A 24283-nucleotide genomic window follows, 5' to 3' on the forward strand; every position below is an offset into this window, starting at 1 on the left:
GATCTAAAACATTTCGGAGACTTAAACGCTACTTTGGACATATAGCCACGCCAGGTGTCGTCAATATACCTCTTCAAATAAAAAGTTTTCCATACAAAGACATGATGCCGATCGTTCAGTTTGTGTGGCAGCTGTATGCTGAAGTGGTCCAATATTGGCGGTTCCGACAAAAGAACACGTCTAAAGTTTCAGATCGATATCTCAAAAATCGAGGGACAAGTTTGCGTATATGCAGAGGGACGACCAGATGGATGAACGGACTGGGCTAAATCGACTTGTTGATCATTTATGTATTATATATTTATGTTGTAAAATTACCTATGGATAGTTCTCAAGCACTTATTTTATAAACTAAATGGAATATATTTAAACAATAAATACGTTGAGTTAATTAATGTCTAATTTACTTTTTAATTGACCTGCTCAAGATTGGTATAAGAATCACTAGAGTGAGATATCTTGGATAGCGTTCATTTTAGTTTATACTATTGTACCAATACCATTAAATAATTGTGTCTTTTTGTGTGAAAAAAGTTCTAAAATCTAGCCTTCGGTAATACATATCAAAAGCAGTTGCTTGTTCTTATCGGTCGAGGAAAACTTTCTTTTTATGTAGTGACCTTAGACATCTAATGATGGGCTTATAAAATATAAATCGACCAAAAATTAATTTCAATTCAATGTGCAGTAATGGTTACTTTACCACTAGTTACCATTTTGACTAGTACAAGTCCGGTTGTTAAACGGTATGCATTATTCTAAAGCAGTTGGCTTTCCGTAACAGTGATGCTGTGCGCTTACGTGCTGTTCTCTTACATACTGGTCGGTCACATACTGTTCACTTACATGCTTTTCATTGACAGTCTGTTAATGGAGCGCAAAGCTGTACATTAGCAGTGGAGCTCCCGGGAGCTGTCGCTTTTTGCTGCTGCTGCTAGTGTGCAGCGCTGTGTTCTCTGCTATAGCAGTGCTATGATAAACAAGTTGTTGAAGATTTTTGTTGTCAATACAAAGCAAACAAGCGAATGAAGTGCAACAAATCCGCACAGTGCGAACGCAGATCGAATCGAGAATCCATAAATACGAAATTATTAATTATTTTTACCTACGCAGAAATTTATGTCTAAATAATCGTATGCATTATAAACTTGTTCTATAACTTTTTTGTATTCGAGTTGTGTTTTATCTGCCCTCAAAAGTGTTTCCCGCTTATTTTATCATAAGTAAAGTGCACAACGACACATCATAAAAAATAACAACAATAAAAAAACGAATCTCACAAGTGTAAATGCGCCCAAAAATAACACTCACATCGAAAATATCGCACAAAGAATAGCCGATTTATGTTTAATGAGTTTGATTGTACCAAAATAGGTTCATAATTTAGTTAATAACTGTGCAGTTACAAAAAAAAAAAAATGACAGTTGCGTAGTGTGTTAGTTACAAACTTGCCAACATACAGTTATCTACGTTCCGGTATAACTTTGTAGTGTACTTTTTTCCCGCCAGGTCTATTTGAAAGTATAATTTAATGTAAAAATTAATGTGTTCTCATTAAATTATTATTAAAATTTTAAACGAATCAAAGGGCAGTGTGAACCGGAAATAAAAAAAAAATAACAAAAAAAATAAATAAATCGAATATAACGACAACTCCAAGGCAGCCGGAACATCGAAATCACGGATAAATTTTTTACTGACACAATGTAAGTTGAGCCCTATATACTCTGATGTGGACATAAGGGTATGTTATAAAGGGTTTTTTTCTTTCTTCGCTTGGTATTCTCAAAAATGGGTTCCTAGATACTTCTAAAAAATAAATCAGCTGTTATTTAGACATTAGGGTGCGTCAAAAAGAGGGTTCCGAAAAATGGGTTCCTAGACACCTCTAAAGAAATATTATTTGGTTCGCTTGGTACTCTGAAAAACGGGGTTCCTAGACACCTCAAAGAAGGTCTCTCCAACTACTTGAAAAAATAAAAAATAATTTTTGTAGTGCAGTAACATAGACGTTAGGGTGTGTCAAAAAGAATGAAATTTTTTCGACTTTTACTCTGAAAAATAGATTCCCACAAACCTCTAGGAAAGACTTCAGGTGTTATTTAGACATTAGGGTGTGTCAAAAAGAGGAAATTTTTTTTGCACCCTGAAAAATGGATACCTAGACACTTTTACGAAAAAATCTCAAAATGCGTTTTTTATAGAGCATTCAACTTCCTACAAAATCTATGAATATATATTTTTTAAGTAGTTGGAAGTGGAAGTTATGCGCAAAAAAAATATTCCACCCTAATATATGTAAGTCTGTATATGTATGTTTACAGACAAGCATATAATTGTCATTAATCGTGAGAAATATATGTGTGTATGAATAAATTAATTAATATATACAATTTCAAAGCTTTAAATTACTGATTCAGGCAACTATTTTAGTTACAGTGTTGTTGTCACTAATGATAATAATAAATAAAATAATAAAAACGGCGAAGTATAATTCTTCGATATTAATACTTTCTTAGTTGATTTAAGAAAGGCAAAAGATAATTTAAGATATATTACTTGATAAAAAGATTACATAAAAAATTATATTAAAAATAATGGAAATAAAAAATGAAGTCTAAGAGTCACTTATTTCGCTGTGAAGCTATTACAGACTATAAAATACTAAAATACTTTATTACTTAATTTGAATTAATTAATTCAGATAATCAGTTATGCACACACATTTGAATTCTAATTAATTCGGAGTCAATAAAAATATAAAAAACAAGATAAATAGTTAATGTCGGCTGCATCGAAGTTATAAAACCAGGTGCATATGATAAAGGGTGCAAAACTATCTTAAAAATTTTTAACTTGATTTTGATTGATCAGTTTGAAAGGCAGCGATTTGAATAATTTCTTCGGAAATTATAGCGTTGCTTTGTATAGTATGATAAGTTTGGTTAGGTCATTGATTTCATAAAAAATCAATGCATATATATCACAAATATTTGTCCTTTGTGTTACCCAAAAACTCCTTAAAGTGCTTCAACTCGTAGTCAATGAATCGTTTTAGCACCTGTCAAGCCCACTGGCATTCCGTAGGTTCAATGTTAGAGCTCAAGAGGACATCGGACAACCGACTTGCTTCCAATCGGATGAAATTTAACTCCACTCGGCGATTCCGCGGTCACTGGGTACCCGTAGAAGTCCCATACGGAAAAAAACGTTCGTCCAAACTGAATGGACCTCACTTAGCCAAATATTTGTCTTTTATGTTATCCAAGATTTTCTTAAAGTGCATCAACTCATAGATCAATTATTCGTTTTGAGTTTATTACAAATTTATTAAATTGATTAATATCAATCTCAGCCACTTCGTTAGGTTCTCGAAACATATGTCTACCGATATATTTTATTTTCACTTTGGCAAAAGCCGGGCAATAGACCAGAAAGTAACAAGATGATTCCAGCACGTCTTCCTCCATAAAGTTTTATATGTATACGTGTATACCTATTAAACTTTGCTAAGTACAAGTAGTTTGGAGGAGCTCTTACGGTCCACTTTGAGTCAGAAGGATCTCGCCGTCGCACAAGTTCTGGTTGTTTACCAGCGTCTGTTAAGCCCACTGGCATTCCGTAGGTTCAATGTTAGAGCTCAAGAGAACAGCGGACAACCGACTTGCTTTCAATCGGATAAAATGGAACTCCACTCGGTGATTCCGCTGTGAATGGGTATCCATCCGTACAAGTCTTAACTGAAACGACTTGAAGCTGTTGCTAATGAGGTCATGCACTCGTTAACAAATTTAGAGCTCAACGCCAATATAGCCTCGCTCTACATCACATCTACTGCTACCTTGATGGCAGCCACCTTCGCTTGAAATACGCTACGGTGCTCTGGCAGTCTGAAACTAGTGTTGATGAAGAGTTCCCGATAGAAGACTCCAACTCCTCGACTCCCTTTTAACTTAGTAACTTAACTTAATGCACATCTTCTCCAAAGGACTTCGTCTAATCCAAAAATCCATGGCAGGTGTGCGAGCCAAAAAGAAACCGCCAGGCGAAGTTTCCACGATGCAGTGGCATAGGTTGAACTGGAATGTTTAGTTAGAATGATCCGATTTAGATTAAATATAAAAATAATATAATTATATGAAAATTTCCTGTAAGCTACATGAAAGTCAGCAAGGATTCTCAAGTTTAAAAGTACACTAACCCATTCCTATTTTTAGTCGATTTGCAAAATACCAGTAAATTAAAGAGCTTGAAATTTCAACTTATTTTGTGTGTCTCTCTCTCTCGATCTCTTCAAGTGTTTGCTCTCAGTAGTTGCCGCTTTCGGATACGTTAACGTAGATGGGTAGTATTTATACAGGAAGTAATGAGCTTACATATTTCTGAAAGCTCGAAAGCTGTTGAACAATATTTTTAACAAAAATATTATATACATACATATTGTAACATTCTTTGGCATTCTTTTTATGTAGTGACCTTAGACATGTATTTAATGATGGGCTTATAAAATATAAATCGACCAAAAGTTAATTTCAATTCAATGTGCAGTAATGGTTACTTTACCACTAGTTACCATTTTAACTGGTACAAGTCAAGTTTTTAAACGGTATGCATTATTCTAAAGCAGTTGGCTTTCCGTTACAGTGATGCTGTTCACTTGCATGCTGTTCTCTTGTATACTGTTCGATCACATACTGTTCATTTACATGCTTTTCATTTACAGTCTGTTAATGGATGGAATTTATTTTTGGAAAATAATCTTTTTCAAATGTTGGCAGCGGTTACGTTTCAGATGTTCCATCCATTTAGTCCAATTTTCGATGACTCGTTCGAAAATTTCGACTGGTAACTGGCGCATGATACGCGTGATGTTTTGCTCCAAGGCCTGAATCGAAGCGGGATTGCCCGCATAGACTTTAGACTTTACATATCCCCACAGGAAAAAGTTTAACGATCCAACCAACCGACCGGCCCAAAACGTGAAATTATCGGCTAACCGAAGTGTTCTCTCAACAAATCCAATAATTGATGCGATGTGTGGGAAATGTCGTCGTCTTGTTGAAACCAAATGTCGCCCAGATTACGACCTCCAATTTCAGACATCAAATAGTCGGTTATCATTAGCGCGATAACGATCGCCATTGACGGTTACGATCTCACCGGCGATATTGTTGCAGAAAAATGGCCCGATGGTTCCACTGGCCCACAAACCACACCAATCCGTTGTTTTTTCTGGATGAAATGGAAGCTCTTGAATCTCTTCAGGTTGCCCATCATTCCAAATGCGGAAATTTTGCTGTTTACTTACCCACGGAACAAAATTTGGCTCGAATACGTCAGATATTCTTGAAACATTTCAAGAGCCCTTAGAGCGAAGCGATGTTGCTTGGGAAGGTCGAGCGGCTTCAGCTGCATTTTGTACGTTTTCAATTTAAGATCTCGACGTAGAATGTGCCAAGTCGTTCCATACGTCATTCCGAGTTGATGCGGACCGCGCCAAACCGACTCTCCACGGTCTGTCTCATCTGCCACGTGTACAGTCTCAGCTACGTCTGCTATATTTTCTTCACTGCTACTGGACGTGGTCTATTCGGTCGAATATTAGCCAATATTGAATGCTGCGTCCCAAGATGGGTGATGTTGTTGCAAATAGTATACACAGTATGCCGATTATGTTGACCATAAGTAGAGCGAAGCGCTTGAAACATATTATTCACAGAATATGAATTTTCGTAATAAAGTTGAACGATTTGTAACTGTTGTTTAGGCGTAAGTCTTTCCATGATGAAATACCAAATAAAAACAACATGACAGCTTGACATAACCTAGGCGTGATCTGTTAAAAAAAACCTTCTAAAAAAGTATCTCTACTTGGATAACCCGTTATATTTATTTATTTATAGTTATGACTTTGTAAGGCTCTTCAAGACCAGATGTTTTATATTATCAAATTCAAATCTGAAATAAACATCCTACACTCTAGTTGAAGTATTTACACTTTTTGATGAACATTAACAAATACTTCATCGAATTTTAATTTGCAAATATTTTTTCTATATTATATTCAACGTTAATTTTCTATATTAATAAGGTTATCTGTCTACATACTTAAAAATAGCACTTCTTCAGAAACCTTCCTTTCAAAATTGAAATCTCTTATATGTAAGCTATATTTATCAAAATTGTCATATACATATACATAGCTCTTTTGTACACACATATTTATTTCTTACTCCTCTGTGCTAAATTTAACTGCTGCTATGCTTATCTTAGGCCAATTCTGACCCATAATTCTAATTTTTATACTCTTGCAACATGTTGCTACTGATTATACAAGTTGAATTCCAAATGACTGTCTGTATTTCCGTTTGTCCGTCTGAATGTCCATGCAAGCTGTAACTTCAGTAAAAAGTAAGATATTTAGATGAAACTTGATAAAAACGAGGACGAGTACAAAGACATAAAATGATTCAGCAGAGTTGGCATGAAAGAGCTTTAGAGGAATCGGTGTCAAATTTGGCACCGCCTACATTTAGATTAAAACCCATATCTCGAGACCTAGTCTACTGTTTTCGAACAAATTCGTTGGCAATATTAGGTTAGGTTAATCTGGTAGGCCAATATACCACGCATAGACCAGTTTTGTACTTTGCGATACCAGATGGAGTTCACTTGCTAAGTCCAAGAGGAGTAATCATCGTTAGGAATGCCTGCGTTTGACGCGAATTTTAACAAACTTTGCGACTTCACTATCGATACCTCTTCCAGTGTATCATACTGCGGGGAACCCAGATGCTTATAGCGTAGCCTTGCCAATGTAGGACAACTGCATAAGAGATGCTCCGTTGTTCCCCTAGTGCCCTGCTCTTGACATATCCTCAGTCCTCCCGATCTGCCAGAGCCATGATGCGAGCGTAAGTCGCCACCAGACAGTAACAAGTTAGTATTCCCATCATGTTCATACCGTCTGTTCTATCGATAGAACAACATATAGGAAATATTATCCTGACATTCCTACATTACGGTGTGCAAATGAAATTCGGACTACAACCACGCCTACTTCCTTGTAACATAATTTTAAATTCCACTTCACTTTCTAGAATACAAATTGAAAGCGAACTTTTCACAAATCGCGTCTTTGAGGTGTGCCACCTTATGGTCCAAAATTGTCCAAACCGAACCAAAACTATTAAACTCCCAGATACTGAATATGTGAAAATTCGTTTCGATTGCGAATTTTTTACCGAAAATGTTGGTTCTCCTTTCAGATGTACAACTGAAATTCGAAAAGAATTTTTCCTGGTTTTGAGCTTCGCAAGTTACAAGAGTTTGAAATGATCGTTGCACCCGAAGTTGGCTCTTCCTTACTTGTTCTAATTTAAAATTTGACTGATAGCAAAAATTGATTGATCCCCTGCGCATAAAATTTTAATTTATTATTAATATATATAGCTTGATATTGACTTCTGATAAAGCATGTGGCTTTGCTATAAAAGATAAAATAGCGAACGGCATTTAAAATTTCATAAAGCGACGAAATTTTTTGCTTCGGGCAGTTTCTTAAAATCTGACTAAGCGAAGAAGTAGTTCAATATTTCATTGTTTTATACAAAACTATTTGAGAACTCTCCAGGCTTTAGCCGAAATGCTCTTTCCATGCTCTTGATCGAGTATGAGTAAACCTGTCGCCTTTATTTTGTTGCTACTTGTAGATAATAACTTTTCGTGAATAAACCCGCTTCTCTGACTCCTTAACTTCCCGTCTACGATAATCGTGGTAGTGACACATTTATATTAAGAGTTCCACTGTGCTCCGAAGTCCTGGGGATCTGCTATATTTTTAATGAGAATCACCGCAAACAAACTAAAAAAACCTTCGTTCTCACCAGAGTAGAGTCTACCTAACCAGAAGGTCATTGACTGTGATTGCAAAGCAACTTGGAGCTATCCAGTCCTACCATAAGAGGATGTCCAAAACTATTACTTGGATCAATTTGAGAGGTTATTGAATTAAATATGACAATAAAAGTTTTTTGTCCGGAATGTAATAGGATTGAGTCGATTAAAAAAAAATTTTTGAACCAATCATTACAATTCTTTAAAAACTTTCAAAATACACTCCTTCTGCTTCGATGCAGAGCTGCCAGTGCGATTTTAAAGCTTTGAAGGCGTCACGGAAGGCATTATCCGGAATAGCCTTGAAAGCCTAGGTGAAAGCTGCTTGGATTCCCTCTGTCGTCTCAAAATGTTTGCCTTTCCTCGGCCTTTTTAGGCAAGGAAACAAAAAAAGTCCGGCTGGGCCACATCTGGATTAAAGAGCGGCTGCGGAAGCGTTGGGATGCCGGCCTTGGTTAGGTAGCTGTTCACAAGAAAGGAGGTGTGAGCCGGGGCAACTTCCAATCGGCTGCGCTGTCTTGTCGGACCCAATTGACCCTTCTTCTGAGTCCTCTTGAGGACTTCCACGTATAGTTATAGAGTCGATTAGGCGCCGTTGGCAGCAATTCGGACTGACCTATGGAACGATTTGGCGCATTTCGTTACGCCAAGAGACCTTAACTTGAAAGCGTACAAAATACAGCTTGTGCTAGAATTGAAGCCACATTTTGTTATGAGTATGTGAAACAGCAAAATTGCGGCATTTGCGCCGAAGAGCAACCTGAAGAGCTTCAAAAGCTGCCTTTCATTTCATCCAGAAAAATTACGGTTTGGTGTGGTTTGTGAGCCGGTGGAATAATCGGTCCATATTTCTTCAAAAATGATATCGGTGAGAACGTAACCGTCAATGGCGACCGTAATCGCGTCATAATAATCGGCAATTTGACGGCGCTACTTCCTAAATGTCGCATCAATCAATAGATTTATAGAGAGAACACATCGGTGAACAGATAATTTCATGTTTTGGGCCGATCGATTAACCACCAAGATCGTGTGGTATCATATCGTTAGACTTTTTCCTCTAGATATAAGTAAAGTCTAAAGTCTATGCGGTTAATCACGCTTCGATTCAGACCTTGGAGCAAAACATCAGGCGTGTCATTCGCCAGTTACCAGTCGAAATGCTCGAACGAGTCATCGAAAACTGGACACTTTAGTGGGTCCTTCCCTTCCACACACAATTACCTTTTGAGATTTAATTTAAATATTTCAAAACTAAAACTGCCCCAGCGTGGTATCTGCTTGATGTTAACGATAAGTCCAAGTTTTGACGTGTCTCTGCCGTCATCTTTATCACACTCTCGAACGCATACGAAACAACAAAATCCACAAAAACATAAGAACTTCGCACCCGGTGTGAAACCGACATACAGACATACATACATATGTACATATGTATATGTATATATGTATGTATGTACGTATAAATATTTACGTTTATAATATGAAGGCTCTTAATCTGCATACTGGCGACATCGTCTGAACCGCTGCATTAAACATGCGTTCTCCCTCTGCTTATCGCTTTAATTTATTTCATTATACTACAAGTACATACATACATACAAACATGTTGGGCTAATACATAGTATTTGTATTTGTGAGTACCGTTTACTAGAGTAGTATGACCAAATATTCAGAGCTCATTAGGAAAGAGCGCAATCGTTGTACATACATACATATGTATATAGAGCAGTTCTTATCAACTATGAGTTCTAAATCAGCAGAGTTCGAGTGCAGACATACATACATATATAATTATATATTTGTGTATGTATGTATGCATATACATACATATGTTCATATGTACATATTTATATATGTATGTTTGGCTTTATAGTGATTAGAGCTGTTTAATTTGTTGTCGTTGTTATGCTTCTTGTTGTTGTTGCTTTAGTTGCTGCTACTAAAACACCAGCTCATTCACCACTCGGCGTTCAACCTGCCACCGCCCACCACCCACCGCATTTGCGTTATATTTTGCAATGTTGTTGCTATTAAGTTGTTGTTGTTTTTTGCTAAGAGGACATACATATATACATATGTATGTATGTATGTATTTACTATTGGGCGCGATCATATCAGTGCACGAAGAGCAAAAGCACAAGACGAAAATTTATTATATATACACTCGCACACACACATAGACACACAAACGTATATAAGTATACAGTATATACGATTTTTTGTATGTTTTTATATATGTACATACATATGTATATAAAATTTTGGTGGACAAACAGCGCGCTGGTTGGCATTTTTTGTTAAACAAACGCTCACACGTGCTCACACACACACACACACACATAATCACTTACACATACATTTGCATATTGCCTGCAGAAGTGCTGCTTTACCGTTGCTTTTGTTGTTTTGTAGTATTTTTTTGCAGTTTTTTTTTATTTGTGCTTTTGTTGTTGTTTCTGCTTTTATTTTGCGTTTTTTTTTCGAAAAGTAAATCAAAAATGCTTCTTAATACTATCAACCGCCACAGTATCGGTTTGGTTCGAATTCGATTCAGTACATTCAGTGCTCAGTGCGCCAAATTTTCTGTGCGGTTTTCGGTGAGTTTTGTGCTGTAAATTATTTTCCCTTTGTTGCATTGAAAGGGGCTCATGTTTTGCTGGGTTGTGCAGGCCATTTGTTGCACGGCAGGAATTTGGCGGTGCATTTATTACAAACAGACTTTTATACATACATATGTATGTGCATAGCTGGTGTTGCAGTTTGTGGCTTCGAACTAAGAAATAAATTTGAAAAATTAAAAAAAAACATTTTTTTTAATATTTGCTGATGAAAAAATTATTTATTAAAATAAAAAAAATTGTCTATACTCCTTTTAAATGATTTTTTCTTAATTTTTTTTGGAAATTTTTTTTCTATATATTTTTTTTCTAAATAATTTTTTCCAAAATTTTTATCTAAATATTGAACAATATTTCAACAAACAATTTTTTTCTACAATTGATGAAAAAATATTTATTTTTGAAGTCTTTTTAATATTTTTAACGAACAATATTTCTTCAAATTAATTTTTTTAAAATTGAACATTAAAAAATATGTTTTTTTCATAAATTTTGATTTCATAAAGTTTTGAACATTAAAAAATATGTTTTTTTTCATAAATTTTTATTAAAGTGGTTTTTCAAATTTTCTTTTTTGAATTTTTTTTGTTTCAAATAGTTTTATTGAAAAATATATTATGACATATTTAAAAAAAAAACTTAAATAAAAAATTTACAATTTTTTTCGAAATAAAAATAAAAATTTTCGAAATTGTTTCCCAATAAACTTTTTTCTACTTTTTTAAGCTTTTTGGATTTTTTTTGCCATTATCTTTTACTACAATATTTACATTTTTAATATAATTAAATGAAAGAAAAACAATTTTATTTAATATTTGCTGGTGAAAAAAATATTTTTTAAAATAAATAAATAAAATGATTTTAAAATAAATAAATATTTTTTATGAATTTTTTAAACTTTTTTTTCCAAAATCGATAATGATAAAATATGTCTTTCTGATTTTTTTTTTTAATTTTATAGAACAATATTTCTTTAGAATTTTGGAAACTTACAAGAAAAGAAAAAATTTTATAAATTTTGATTAAACGGTGTTTTTCAAATTTTCTTTTTTGTAATTAATTTTTCTAAATATTTTATTTTTTAATAAATCATTACAACTTACAAAAAAAAAATATTCTAAAAATTCGAAATTTTTTCGAAATAAAAAAAAATTTCCAAATGTTTTTCGAAATAAAAATTTTTCAAATTTTTTTCAAATAAATTTTTTTCGAAACTTTTTTGAAATATTATTTGAAATTTTTTTTCGACTATCTTTTACTCTCACTAAAATATTTCAATATTAAAACAATTAAATAATAAAAAAAAATTGTATCAAGTGCAATCGTTCATGACAACTCGTTCCCACTGTCCTTAAACCGTGGCGTTCACTGTGTATCTTATCAACGCAAATTTCTGCATAAAAGGTGGGTGTGCATTCTGCATACTCATGCATCTATGTATGTATGTATTTACATACATAATGACAAATTTATTGATATCCATAGTTAGTACAAGTACTACATATAAACAAACTATTTAGACGCGCTTGTGCTCTGGCGCTTTCGACGTATGGCATTGCGTATGAGTTTACTCGCTGAGCGGACAAGTGTTGGAATCAAAAGTGTGGCAATGTGCAATGCCACTTTGATATTCCGCGCGCATGCAGTGTTCGGCAATGTTAAACATATGTACATATACACACATAACATTTATTATGATTGCTGTTGTTTTTCTCATACAATTTTAAAATTAGACGCATTTGGCAGTGTTTTGTGTTGGCTGCCAAAATTTGACTTTTTGTTTTTATTTTTCAATATTGTATTTTATACACAAAAATTGTCCCCTCTTTATTTATTACAACAAAAAAAAAACAAAAATGTTTGGTTTTTTTGATGTGTTATTTATTATAAAATAAGGGGCATATTTTCGTCGGTTTTGTACATATAAAAATAATGTAAACATTTTCTGAGCATTTCACGAAGTGTTGATTTACATACATATGTATGATCTTTCAATATCGGGCTATATCTGCAGAAATATTCTATGACTCTTTGGAGTATTTAGTTTGATTGAAGACTTAAATCAATAATTACTCCTAAATATTTTTTACATAATTTAATAATGGTAAAATAATAATAAACCAACAAATTATTATATTTCTCTAAAAAGAAAATATAAAATAAAATAAATAAATAAATTAAGATATTAATAAAATAATAATATCGATGTGACACAGCAAAATTGAGTTTTTACCCAAGAGTTTTTTAATTATCGTGAATTTTTCGAAGATCTATTCCGAGCACGTATTGCTACCTCTTCTTCTTTACTGGCATAGACATCGCTACGCTGTTATAGTCGAGTTAACAACAGCAGTTTAGCTCCAATTCCAGATATCAAGTAGAGCCAGGTCCTTCCTGACCTGATCTCTCCAAAGTAGTGGATACCTTCAGCCATTGTCTCTTAATTCGCTAACCTATATGTCAATGTGGTCGTATGGTCGTATAACTTGTACAGCTCGTCGCTCAATCGAATGCGATATTCGCCGTTGCCAATACGGAAAGGACCTTAAATGTTCCGCCGAACCTTTCTCTCAAAAATTTGTAACGTCCACTCATCAGATGTTGCCATCGTCCATGCCTCTGCACTATACATATATGTAGCTGGACGGGAATAACGAGTGACTTAAAGAGTTTGATCTCTGTTCGACGAAAGAGTACTTTATTTCTCAATTGCCTATGAGTTATTCAGCCCTCCAGCAGTAGATTGAAAAAGTCGCACTGTAGGGAGTCCTCTTGTCAGAAACCGACAAGCAGGTGGTGTATGGCGATCTTCAATTTCAGAAAGTCATCTCTATTGGTAGATATTGTATACACTTTATATGGTCTACGACGTTTCCTTTTATTGCAGTATCTTGTAACATTATCTACATGAAGAGCCTAACCTAACTAGGTAATGAGATAGTGAGGCTTAGAATGGCGGTCTTGAAACTTCTATAGAATAGGTAGTATTCCAAAAAAACATTAAAATTTTCATATTTTCTAATCTTGCATTGGTATTTTTCTTTCTTTTGGGCATTGCTAAACTTGATGGCTGGTTTAGTTTTCACTATTAAGAATAAATTATAAATAAATAATAAAGTATATGCTAAATATAATAAAATTGCTGATACTTTCAAAACTATTTATGTCGGTCGTCACAGATTTCCAAATAACTTCTATTTAATCTTAATATGAAATGTATTTTTTGGTGAATTTAGAAAATAATAAGCAACACTCCTAAAAAAATATCTTTAACTTTCTCAAAACTTCCACGTTGTAATATATAAAATCAATCAATTTTATTCAAGTTAATTTTTTGATACAGGTGGTAACTCTACCCCCATTTTAAACTCTATCGTTTCGTGAACCTGTTTAATTTGGTAGCCATATTGCATATATGCCTTAATTTTTAAAAAGTTAAGAGAACGCAATATTTTAAATTAAGTGGCAACACTCCTCACGAAATATTATTATTTTTAAACTTTCTTAAACTAGTTTAATTCGAGTCTCAATTCTATCGATTTTATTAAGTTAATATTTTGGTATAGGTGGCAACTCTGGCCAAAAAATATTTGCAAATCTATCGTTTCCTGTTAACCTAATTAATTTGATAGTTATAAAATTGATAGTCATAATATAGGCCTCATTTTTATAAAATTAAGAGGTCACAGTATTTTTAATTAATTGGCAACACTCCACATGAATTTGTATTAATTTTAAGCTTTCTTAAACTAGTTTAAGTCGAGACCCAATTCGATAGATTTTATTAAGTTAATCTTTTGGTGAAGGTGGCAACTCTGGCCAAACAATATTTACAATTCTATCGTTTCGTGAACCTTTTTAATTTGATAGTCATATTACATATAGACATGAACATATGGCAGCTCTCCGTAAAATATATTTTCAACAGCAAGTTTCTGCAAACAATTTAGTTTGATACAAAGAGTGAAGATTTTTTCCTTTATATAACTTTGCTTTAATTTTTAAACTGCTGGCAACTATTTAACTTTTTTTTGTTTGAATTAGGGACAATTCAAATCAGTTTAGCTACCATTTTTGTGTTGCTTTGCATACTCATGTTTAAATTTCACCACAACTTTATTAGATAATGGTTTTAAGCAATAAAAAAAATCCACATAATTTTTTCCATTTAATATGATGAATATACATATATGAATATGTATGTACATTATTCCAGTACTTTCTAAAAAAAATCACTATATTATAAGTACTCATGTACAAGTATATGCTACCTTATTACTCTTAATTTCCAGAATTAGTTCGACAGAATTTTTTTTCTTTCGCACACAAAAACGCCTAAGCAACTGTTTATACACATTTACAATATGTATGTATGTCCATAATAATAAAATATTTCTGATTCTCTTATCGCGACAGAGAGCACAATGTCAAGCAAATATTTCAACAGCCGAAAACTTACGAAACTTCCACACTTAAAACGCACAGACGCCGCACTCTACCTTCAAACTATTTTTTCCTTCCAATTTTTTCGCTTTTACTACATATTTCGATACATTTTTGTTTTTCTTTAAATTTTTTCTTGTTTTTTTATTTTTTCTTGTTTTCTTTTGTCCATAAGTAAGTAACGCTAGTTTTTCCAAACGCAAGGTGTCGAAAGCCTGACCTTGTCCAACAAATATACGAGACTCTTAGGGGCACACAAATACACAGAATTAGTTTTTCGCTTGCAGATATCTAATCTGTACAATATAGTGAGGGTGTGTACCTATATATACTCGTACTTATGAATGTATATTTGTGTGTTCATTTAGTAGGCGACTTAACTTCGAATTTATTCTGTGTACATGCCATTACTGATTGCTTAGCCATCATTCATGAGCGAAAGTATAAGGGTATATTATACATAAGTACATACATATATTCATCCACTCGTATTACAAGCCACCTTCTATTGTATTCTTCTTCTTTACTGTCGTAGACACTATTTACGCGGTTATAGCCGAGTTAAAAACTTCGGACATTGTAAATAAAACGCAAAATATTTAATTATTCATCAATATTTATTTTGCCGCTTTCAAAGTCCCCAACCAGATGTAATACACCTATGCCAACGATTGTTCCAATACACGAAACACTTTTCATAACCACTTTTTGGGATGGCATTCAGCTCTTTCAGCGAATTTCGTTTTATCTCAATCAACTGAAAACGAGTTCCACGGAGCGACAATTTCAGTTTCTCACGCAAACGCCTCAATACGACCAAATAGCACTCCTTACTGACCATCTGCCCTTCCAGAACACATTCATGATGCACGAAACCACAAATATCGAAAAAACAATAAACATCAGCTTGATTTTTGAGCGGCTTTGACGTGTTTTTTTGGTTTCGGCTTTTTTTCACTCCATGCCGAGGATTGTTGACTTGTTTGTATGTCAAACTCATAAACCCATGTCTCATCGGCAGTTAAAATGCTTTCCATAAATGTGAGATCAGAATTCGAGAGATCAAGCATGTCTAAAGAGACCTGTTTACCTTACTCTTTTTGAAAAAAAAAATCAGCTTTATCGGGACGAGTCTCTTTTTTTTTTAGGATTTTCATCAGTAGAAGAGGTCGAAGGTCGTCCAGAACGAGGCATGTCTTCAACGATCTCTCGACCGTCTTTGAAGGCTTTGTACCACTCGTAGGCTTATGTTTTTGATAAAACTGAATCACCGTAAGCCTTTTCCAACATTCGCAACGATTCCGCAGACGAAATAATACGAGTTGAGTGTTCTATTGCTAATCGCTAACAACAAACAGGTCTTTTGTATAGCGCATGCTTGTGTGTTAAAAAAGATCTCACACTTTGATTGCTCCATTGGCCTACAAATGCATAGATTTCTGTAAATATTTTTTTTCTTTTATGAAGACCATAAATTTTTAATTCCGTTTATTAAAAACAAATGCTCCATTTAATTTTTAATTAATTTCATCTATAACCGTATGATATTTTCAGAAATACACCAATTCATTTTCGCTGTTCTTTGTTGGAACTTTAGTTCGTATGTAAATCTGGTTAAGAAATTATTTTTGTTCTGTTGTTCTTAATTCTGCTTAATTATATGTTATTTATGAGCATCTTATCTTGATTCTTTAAAAATACATACATATGTAGTTCATGTATGTATGTATATCCACTGAGAATACCTACTACGAACCCAAATACTGAGTATGACGCCGAAGTAAGAAAGAAATATGAAAATGCAACGATGAAAATAATTTTCATTGAATTTGATCTTTTTTTCTGAATGTGACCAATAACTTGGTAAGTATTAAGAAAAAATTATTCAAAAATTCATATTTTTCACGGATTGTGTTACGGACAGTGTTCTGATTCTGAAAAATTCTGCTAACCAAGGCAATTCTTTTTCGGGTAGTATTATGCTATGTTTGACTATGATTTCGCAATGTTTGAAGAACGGTCAATGTATTATGTAAACCCAAAATTGAGGCGAATGTAGAAAGCTTGGTGGAATACACTTACTTCATTCCTTCTGCACAATTCCAAAGCCATAAAAGCATAATATCTTACAACTGTTTTTATATTGGTAATATGTAGACCCGGTCGAATTGAATCTGACCGATTCAGGATTGTATCAAGAGGTTTGTAGAAAATCCTAATATATTTCTATCAAACTGCAGACTGAAGTTCGGTTTGAAAAGTTTTTTAAATCCTTTCATACAATCCTGGGTTCCTAGTAAAGACTCAAATTGAACTTTAATCTACTGTTCCTAGTACCTTTCTAGGGAAAAAATAACATGGCAACTTGACACGACTCTCGCGTGATCTGTCAAAAAAAGGTTATTGGAAAAATTGTCTCTACTTGGATCACCAGTTATAACGGTAAAGCGGTTAAGTATGAAGTTAGCTGCGGAAAAACTCAATAAGGTCAGATGTTATCATCAAATGAAATCACTTAGCGATATTGGCTTATATGTATCTTTTCTGCAGGCTTATCGCTCATCAGACCCGAGTAGAAAAACCATCGAGTTTAACATATATGAAATTATTATTTTGTCAATAATTTACAATGGTAATTAATTTAAATTCCCGTGTTATCCAAGCCCTTTTAATAACACAAAATATTTATATATATTGTGATGTTTATGGATTTCAAATAATTTATCTAATTCTCACATGATCTAAGTGATCTTCAAAACGAACAAAGGTCAACATACTTTAGAATTCGACAACCATTCGCACACATACATAAATATATAATATATAGCTAATACGCGAGCGAAACATTTATAATTTGCAATATTTTCTTTAGCTAAAACAAATAACAGTGTTTAAGTGCCGTCAAAAAGAATGACTAAAGTTCGTTTGGCTTCTGAAAACGCACACGACAAAAATTTTCCACGTTTTCGGGATCACATTTGTTGGTTGACACATTTTTTCTAATGAAAACAAAGAGATTGTTTGGCTTGAAAATAAATATATATGCATACATATATATAAAATTGTGAATAAAATATTTAACTAAATATATATATATTTGTGGTGTATGCATAGATTTCACTTTGGTAATGTCGACTATGCGATTTCGCACAGACTCGTTTGTTGCTACAGGATTGAAAAATAAGCAATCAACTCGTTTAGATTACATTTGTCTCCCTCCATAAACCGACTCTGCGTCTCCTAATTATGTTTGCCATTATTGGTAGAAAAGGAAACAGATTTCTGGAAATGTTTTAAAGAACTCATGAGCCAATCAATGTGCAAGACTTTGATTTATTTTCGCTAATATTTATTATTTGTTTTCAGTTTCGCTGCTAGATAGCTCTAATTAAAAAAAGAAACACTATTGAATGTTTATTTCTACATTCTCAGTTCAAAGTCATTGTCAGATTAAGTTATTTTCCTATTTTTTTGTTACGACTTTAGATTTTTCCATTATATGTATTAGTGGCAATCAGGTCACTAAACGTGTGCGGCCGTTATCAATTGTGCTATATATAAATATTGTCAGCATTTTTTTTAGTGACAAAGTAATCAACAAAACTCAGGAATTAACTAGAAGTGATTTTTTGTTGTTATTTTTTATAAATTTGTTTTTTTGTTATTCTTTTATGTTTTTTTGTTGTTTTATTGCATGATTATAATATTGGCATTTTGGTGCTGATTTTGGGCAGCTGTGGAAAAGTTACACTGTATTAAAATTTTATGGCTTTTAAAGGTTTAAGATGCAATTTAAATTGGTATTATATTTAATTTTATTTATAGAAATCATAAATATTGTTGAACTACTTTTATTAAATATTAGATAAAGTATTTTTGTTGAGACATTTAAAACAAAAAAATATTTAATTATAAACTAAAAATACTCTAAAATTAATATCAATAAGAGTTTATAAATAATTTTAATTTTTTTTAATATTATAATTAAAAAAAAAATAAATTGAATTAAAACAATATACCATTTATTAAATACAGCATTTATTGGTGAGATTTTTAATTAATTAAATAAATTAATAATTAAAAATATTTAATCAAATAAATTTAACTATATAATCTAAACTTAATGTCAAACATAATTAAACAATAATTTTAAGTATTGGTTTTAATTAAAAAAAATCTTTTAAGGAAAAAAAAATAAATTTGTTTAAAGACAAGATATTATATATTAAATATAGTATTTATCGCTGAAATTTTTAATTAAAAAAATTAAAAAGATTTAATTAGATAATTCATAATTTAATTAAAATTACCACATAATTAAAACAATAAATAAAATAATTACAAAACATATATTATGCAAGTAAATAAATTTGAACTATATGATCTTAAATTAATTTAATTACTTACATAATTTCAGCTACTAAAATTTAATCAAAAAATAAATTTATATAACCCTTTTTGAATATTTCATTACATTTTTTAGATATAAAATATTAAAAAGGGGTTAAAATTACATAAAAAATCAAAATTAGTTTTGGCTATTTATATAAATTTAACTTAAATTTAATTAAGAAATATTTTGAAGTAAATCTTTTTCAATATTTCGTTAATTATTTTATTGTTAAATAATATTGTCATTAATTTAAAAAAAAACATAATTAAATTCATAAAAATAGAATAAATTTTTAATTTAAGTAGATATTATAAATTAAATTTTTTTAATTACCCTTAATTTATTTAATTTAATTTTAATTTACTCAAGAAACAGTTTAAAATATGTCGTTACATTTTTAATTATAAAAAAATTAAACATTAAACAAATTCTTGAAACCACATATTGTAATTAATAAAAAAATAAAATTAAAGTTTGATAAATTAAATAAATTATAAAAATAAATTAGATAACTTAAAACAAAAAAATAATTAAACTTTATTTTAATTAATAAAAAAATTAATTAAAGTTTTTAAATTGAATAAATAATAAAAAATTAATTAAAATTTATTGTAATTAATTAAATTCATATAAATTGAATAAATGTATTAATTAAATAAATTAATTGGGTAAATTAAAAAAAAAACAGTTCCTTACAAGTTTGTTGTTAATAACATAAATTTCTTTTTAATTTCTCTTAATTAATTTAATTAAAAAATTGAATCAAGAAACAGTTTTAATGGCCTTTTAAAATAAATTAGATAACTTAAAACAAAAAAATAACTAAACTTTTTTTAATTAAAAAGAAATTGAATTAAAGTTTTTTAAATTGAATAAAGTTATAAATTATAAAAATAAATTGAAGAACTTGAAACAAAAAATTAATTAAAATTTTTTGTGATTAATAAAAGGTATTGTAATTAATAAAGATAATAAATTAAAGTTTTAAAAATTGAAAAAATTTATAACCTCAATTAATAAATTAGATGAAATTAAACAAAAAATTAATTTAAGTTATGTTAATTCATAATTTTACTAATTTCTTTTTAATCTTGCCAAATAAATTTTTTTTAATTTTAAATAAAATTTTTGAATTTAGTTCTTATACTATTTTTTTAGGTAGTTTTTGTTTAATTTTACCAAATAAATTTAGTTAAAAATTTTTAATTAAAGTTTTATAAATATAAATTTTTTTATTTTAATTTTTTGATGTATCTGTAATATTTTGTTATAAAATTTTGCCAGCAAATTCCTCTATATGTACACACTTTTCGCTTTGGTTAATGCTTATTGAGCCATATAAATTTATCACTATTTTTATATGCTTATGTGTGTACTCCTATAATCGTATATTCAAAAAATAAATAGCTTACTTTGGCTGTTCTGCAAATAGCTGTTAAAAATACGTTTACAGTGTTTACTCTGCTTTTATTATTATATTTGATAAGTAGCTAATTAGGTGCAGTCTAAGTATGGCATTGTTTGCTAAAAAAAATTGTCTCTTTTAATCTTTTGACATTATATTGTCGTGTGTGAAAACAAATCGCTGTCAAAATGTATATTTTTATGACATTTATTCGTACGCATAACGGTTGTGTATTTTATAGCTTCTTGCCAGTGAACAAATGACTTCAGATTGCTCCAAATTTGGCATAAGCAAGCAATAAAAACTGGAAAACATCACGTTTAACCGTTATAAAGTGAATATAATCGCACCAAATTATATATTTAGTATATTTCCCGTCAAGCTATAACTTTACCACAAGTAAAGTTAGTGCGATTCACATAAGGCCAGCACAATCCCCAAATATGTTTGTATCTAAATCACAGCTAATTATCTGGTTTATTATATTTGCATCGATTAAAATAGCTCCTCGTGCCATTTGTCGGCGATAACAGCAATATAGGTTAATAAGATCGTATATTTCATATATATATATATATTTTTATAATATGAGTATTTGTTTGCTTATCAGCGTCTAAAGTAAATTATCTGTCTAAGGGGATGTACTTTTGGAGCTAGATGATGTGCAAAATATTAGTAGATTATATATAAACAGATAATTGGCAAGCATGCACTTGCATATTCCGTTAAACTGTTGTTTCCTGGATGACTGCAGCGCCTGTCATTACAATACTGTTGCTAAGTAGGAGCTTAGGACACTTATCTGACTAGTATTGGATTTTAATATCAAATGCCATAGGTGTATGCATCTTTTCGAATGTTTACCTCTATTTCTTCAGCTTTAGATGTTGCCGACAGCTAAATGGATTTCCCGGTGGTAACCGATACAATTTATCGAAAATAAAAAGTTGTCGATATAAATGTTTTTAATTTGAACTAAATTTTTGTAAAACATTCTTAAAGGAACTTTCTATGTAAAAAATAATCGGGTATCGATAAAAAAAATGAAATTAATCTTTTAAGTTTAATCGAAATTTTAGATATTTTAAATGTTTTTAAATATGATTAAAAAAGTTATTTACCGAAAGTTCAAGTCATAAATAAAATCGTTCAAAATTTATCGAAGAAGAAGAAAATTATCGGTAAAAATATTTTAAATGTTTTAAACTAAAATTATGTAAAATATTCTTAAAGAAGCTTTTTATGCAAAAATAATCTAGTATCGATATTAATTTATCGATAAATCAGTTAAAATTAATGTTTTAAGTTCAATCGAAATAGTAGATATTTTAAATAGCTAGAATTTTTGTTCAAATATATTTAAAAAAGAATTTATTAACCGAAAATTAGAGTTGATTGAATAAAAACTGACCAAAATTTATATAAAAAGAAGAAGTTATCGATAAAAATATTTTTGATTTGAACTAAATTTATTATTTTAAAAAGAGAGAGATATGCATTTTGATGCTTATTGTATATTTTAATACGCAAAATAATCCTGGTATCGATTTTCAATTATCGATAAAAAATATAAAATTAATATTTTAGGCTCCATTGAAATAAGAGCTATTTTAATTTAGTTCGAATTTTTGTTCAAATATGTTAACCAAAAAAGTTTTTAACCGCAAACTCAAGCTGATAAATAAAAATCGTCCAAAATTTATCGAAAAAAATTATCGATATTTGTAATTTGAACAAAATTTATGTAAAATATTCTTCAAGAATCTTTTTATGCCAAAAATAATAAGTTATTGATCGTATTAATTTTTTAGTTTTAAAAAAATTATCGATATTAGTCATTCATTTGAACCAATTTGGAGAATGCTATAAAAGTAAAATTTCTTGTTCTCAATTTTAAATTGGCGGATATCAATTTGAAAATTCGAGCTGGGAAATGGGAATTAGATATAAGTGCTCATGAAATGGAGAATTATCGATATTAATCATTATTTTATATAGATAATATTTAGTATCTTTTGTTTGAAATAATTTGGAGCATGTTATAAAAGTAAAATTTCTTAGTGACAATTAAAAATTACCAGATATCGATTTACAGCTATCGATAAAAATGTTGTTATCGATAATTTTAAGGAAATTTTAAATATAATGTTCAAGCGCTATAAAGAACAAGTTTTTTTTTTTATTAAAATGCGAGCAAAAATTTATGTTCACATAATAATGAAAATATCGCTAAAAAATATCGAAAATGTTCTAAAATATACTTGATCTTTAAATGTCTCTTTTATGAACAACAAATATTCTGGTAGTATTGTTTATCTTACGTTTTAACTAAAAAGATATTGGAATTCTAACAAATATGTATAAAAATATCGATAACAATGTCTCTTCTTTTTCAGCAAAAATCCTTAATCTTTAAAGGAATTTGAAATAATGTTAAAATTTATATGAGAAGGACAGTATTTTCTAGCTTTAAATTGGATTTGAAAAATATCGATAGAAAAATATCGATTAAATAAAATGGGAAAAATATCGATAACATTATTGATTAAATTTTATCGTTTGCATTTACACTTAAAATTAGTTACGAAAATTCTTTTGATTAGTACTTTGCTTGGCATATAACCATTTATATTTATAAAATTTATAAAATTATTATTAATAAAAATTATTGTGAAAAAGAAAAGACGTTAACCGGTTGCACCGTAGCTAGAATACCTTTCATTAAAATTTAATTGCCAATGCATGAAATTGTATTTTTTTAATACTTGAGTTATGCGGTCTTATTTGTCAAACTGTAATTGATGCAGCTCAGATCACTGTATTTAGTGCCTAAAGCCATTTGATATTTTATTGAATAAATTAGTCACTTGTTGATGCATTAGACACTTCATACAGTTATTCTCTGTTGAATAGCAAACTAATTAATATTTAAAAGTACTCTATACTAGCACAATGAATAGCTTCTACAGCACATTTAGTATAATTTATGTATTGGAAAGTAAGTTCCCATTCGCAATTCCGCATTAATTGCACCTAAATCAGTTGCATAAGTATTTATAAGTACATAACAGGGTACTTATATATACATATCGGCGCGTTTGTGGGTACTCGACGAACTTAGACTCGGCATTTGCATTTTGATTACAGACTACGCTAAAAATTTAAATAAGCGCCCATCTATAAAAAACAAAACAAAAAAATTATATACTCAAGCCTTTCGCTTAAAGCTCACTTTAAAAGGCACAAAGCCAATTTTCACGTTTTAAATAATTTCCGCGGCAATTCTCAGCGTTTCTTAATCATAGTGATTGTATGTAATTGATTTAATTTAGTTTAATAACTGTTGTCGTCAAGATTTTTGCCAATAAAATAAATACATTTAATTCGTTATTTATTTGCTTATTTTGCAAATTTTGTCCTATTTGCCTGGCAGCCACTTATTGTTATTAGCGTTCACACTATCAACTGATTATCGATACAGTTTGTGCATAAAATATCACACTTTAGCTGTCAACGAGTGGTTA

The 24283-nt window shown here is 30.8% G+C and overlaps 1 protein-coding gene across 4 annotated transcripts in view; it reads left to right on the forward strand.

The window, feature by feature from the left end:
* The window catches only part of LOC105228938 (aquaporin AQPAn.G), a 59595-nt gene that overhangs the window by 12146 nt on the left and 23166 nt on the right, over positions 1–24283 (forward strand). Inside the window, exon 1 of one of the 4 annotated variants that reach the window (XM_049451822.1) lies at positions 1027–1707. The exons of 2 other annotated variants lie outside the window; for them this stretch is intronic. The gene's annotated coding sequence lies outside the window, so the exon portion shown is untranslated. Of the gene's footprint in view, positions 1–1026; positions 1708–10388; positions 10498–24283 lie in introns of those variants that run through there. One more of the 4 variants, XM_011208960.4, reaches the window with a different exon arrangement.

The sequence above is a fragment of the Bactrocera dorsalis genome, chromosome 3 (genome assembly GCF_023373825.1).
Source record: "Bactrocera dorsalis isolate Fly_Bdor chromosome 3, ASM2337382v1, whole genome shotgun sequence".
Lineage (NCBI taxonomy): Eukaryota > Metazoa > Arthropoda > Insecta > Diptera > Tephritidae > Bactrocera > Bactrocera dorsalis.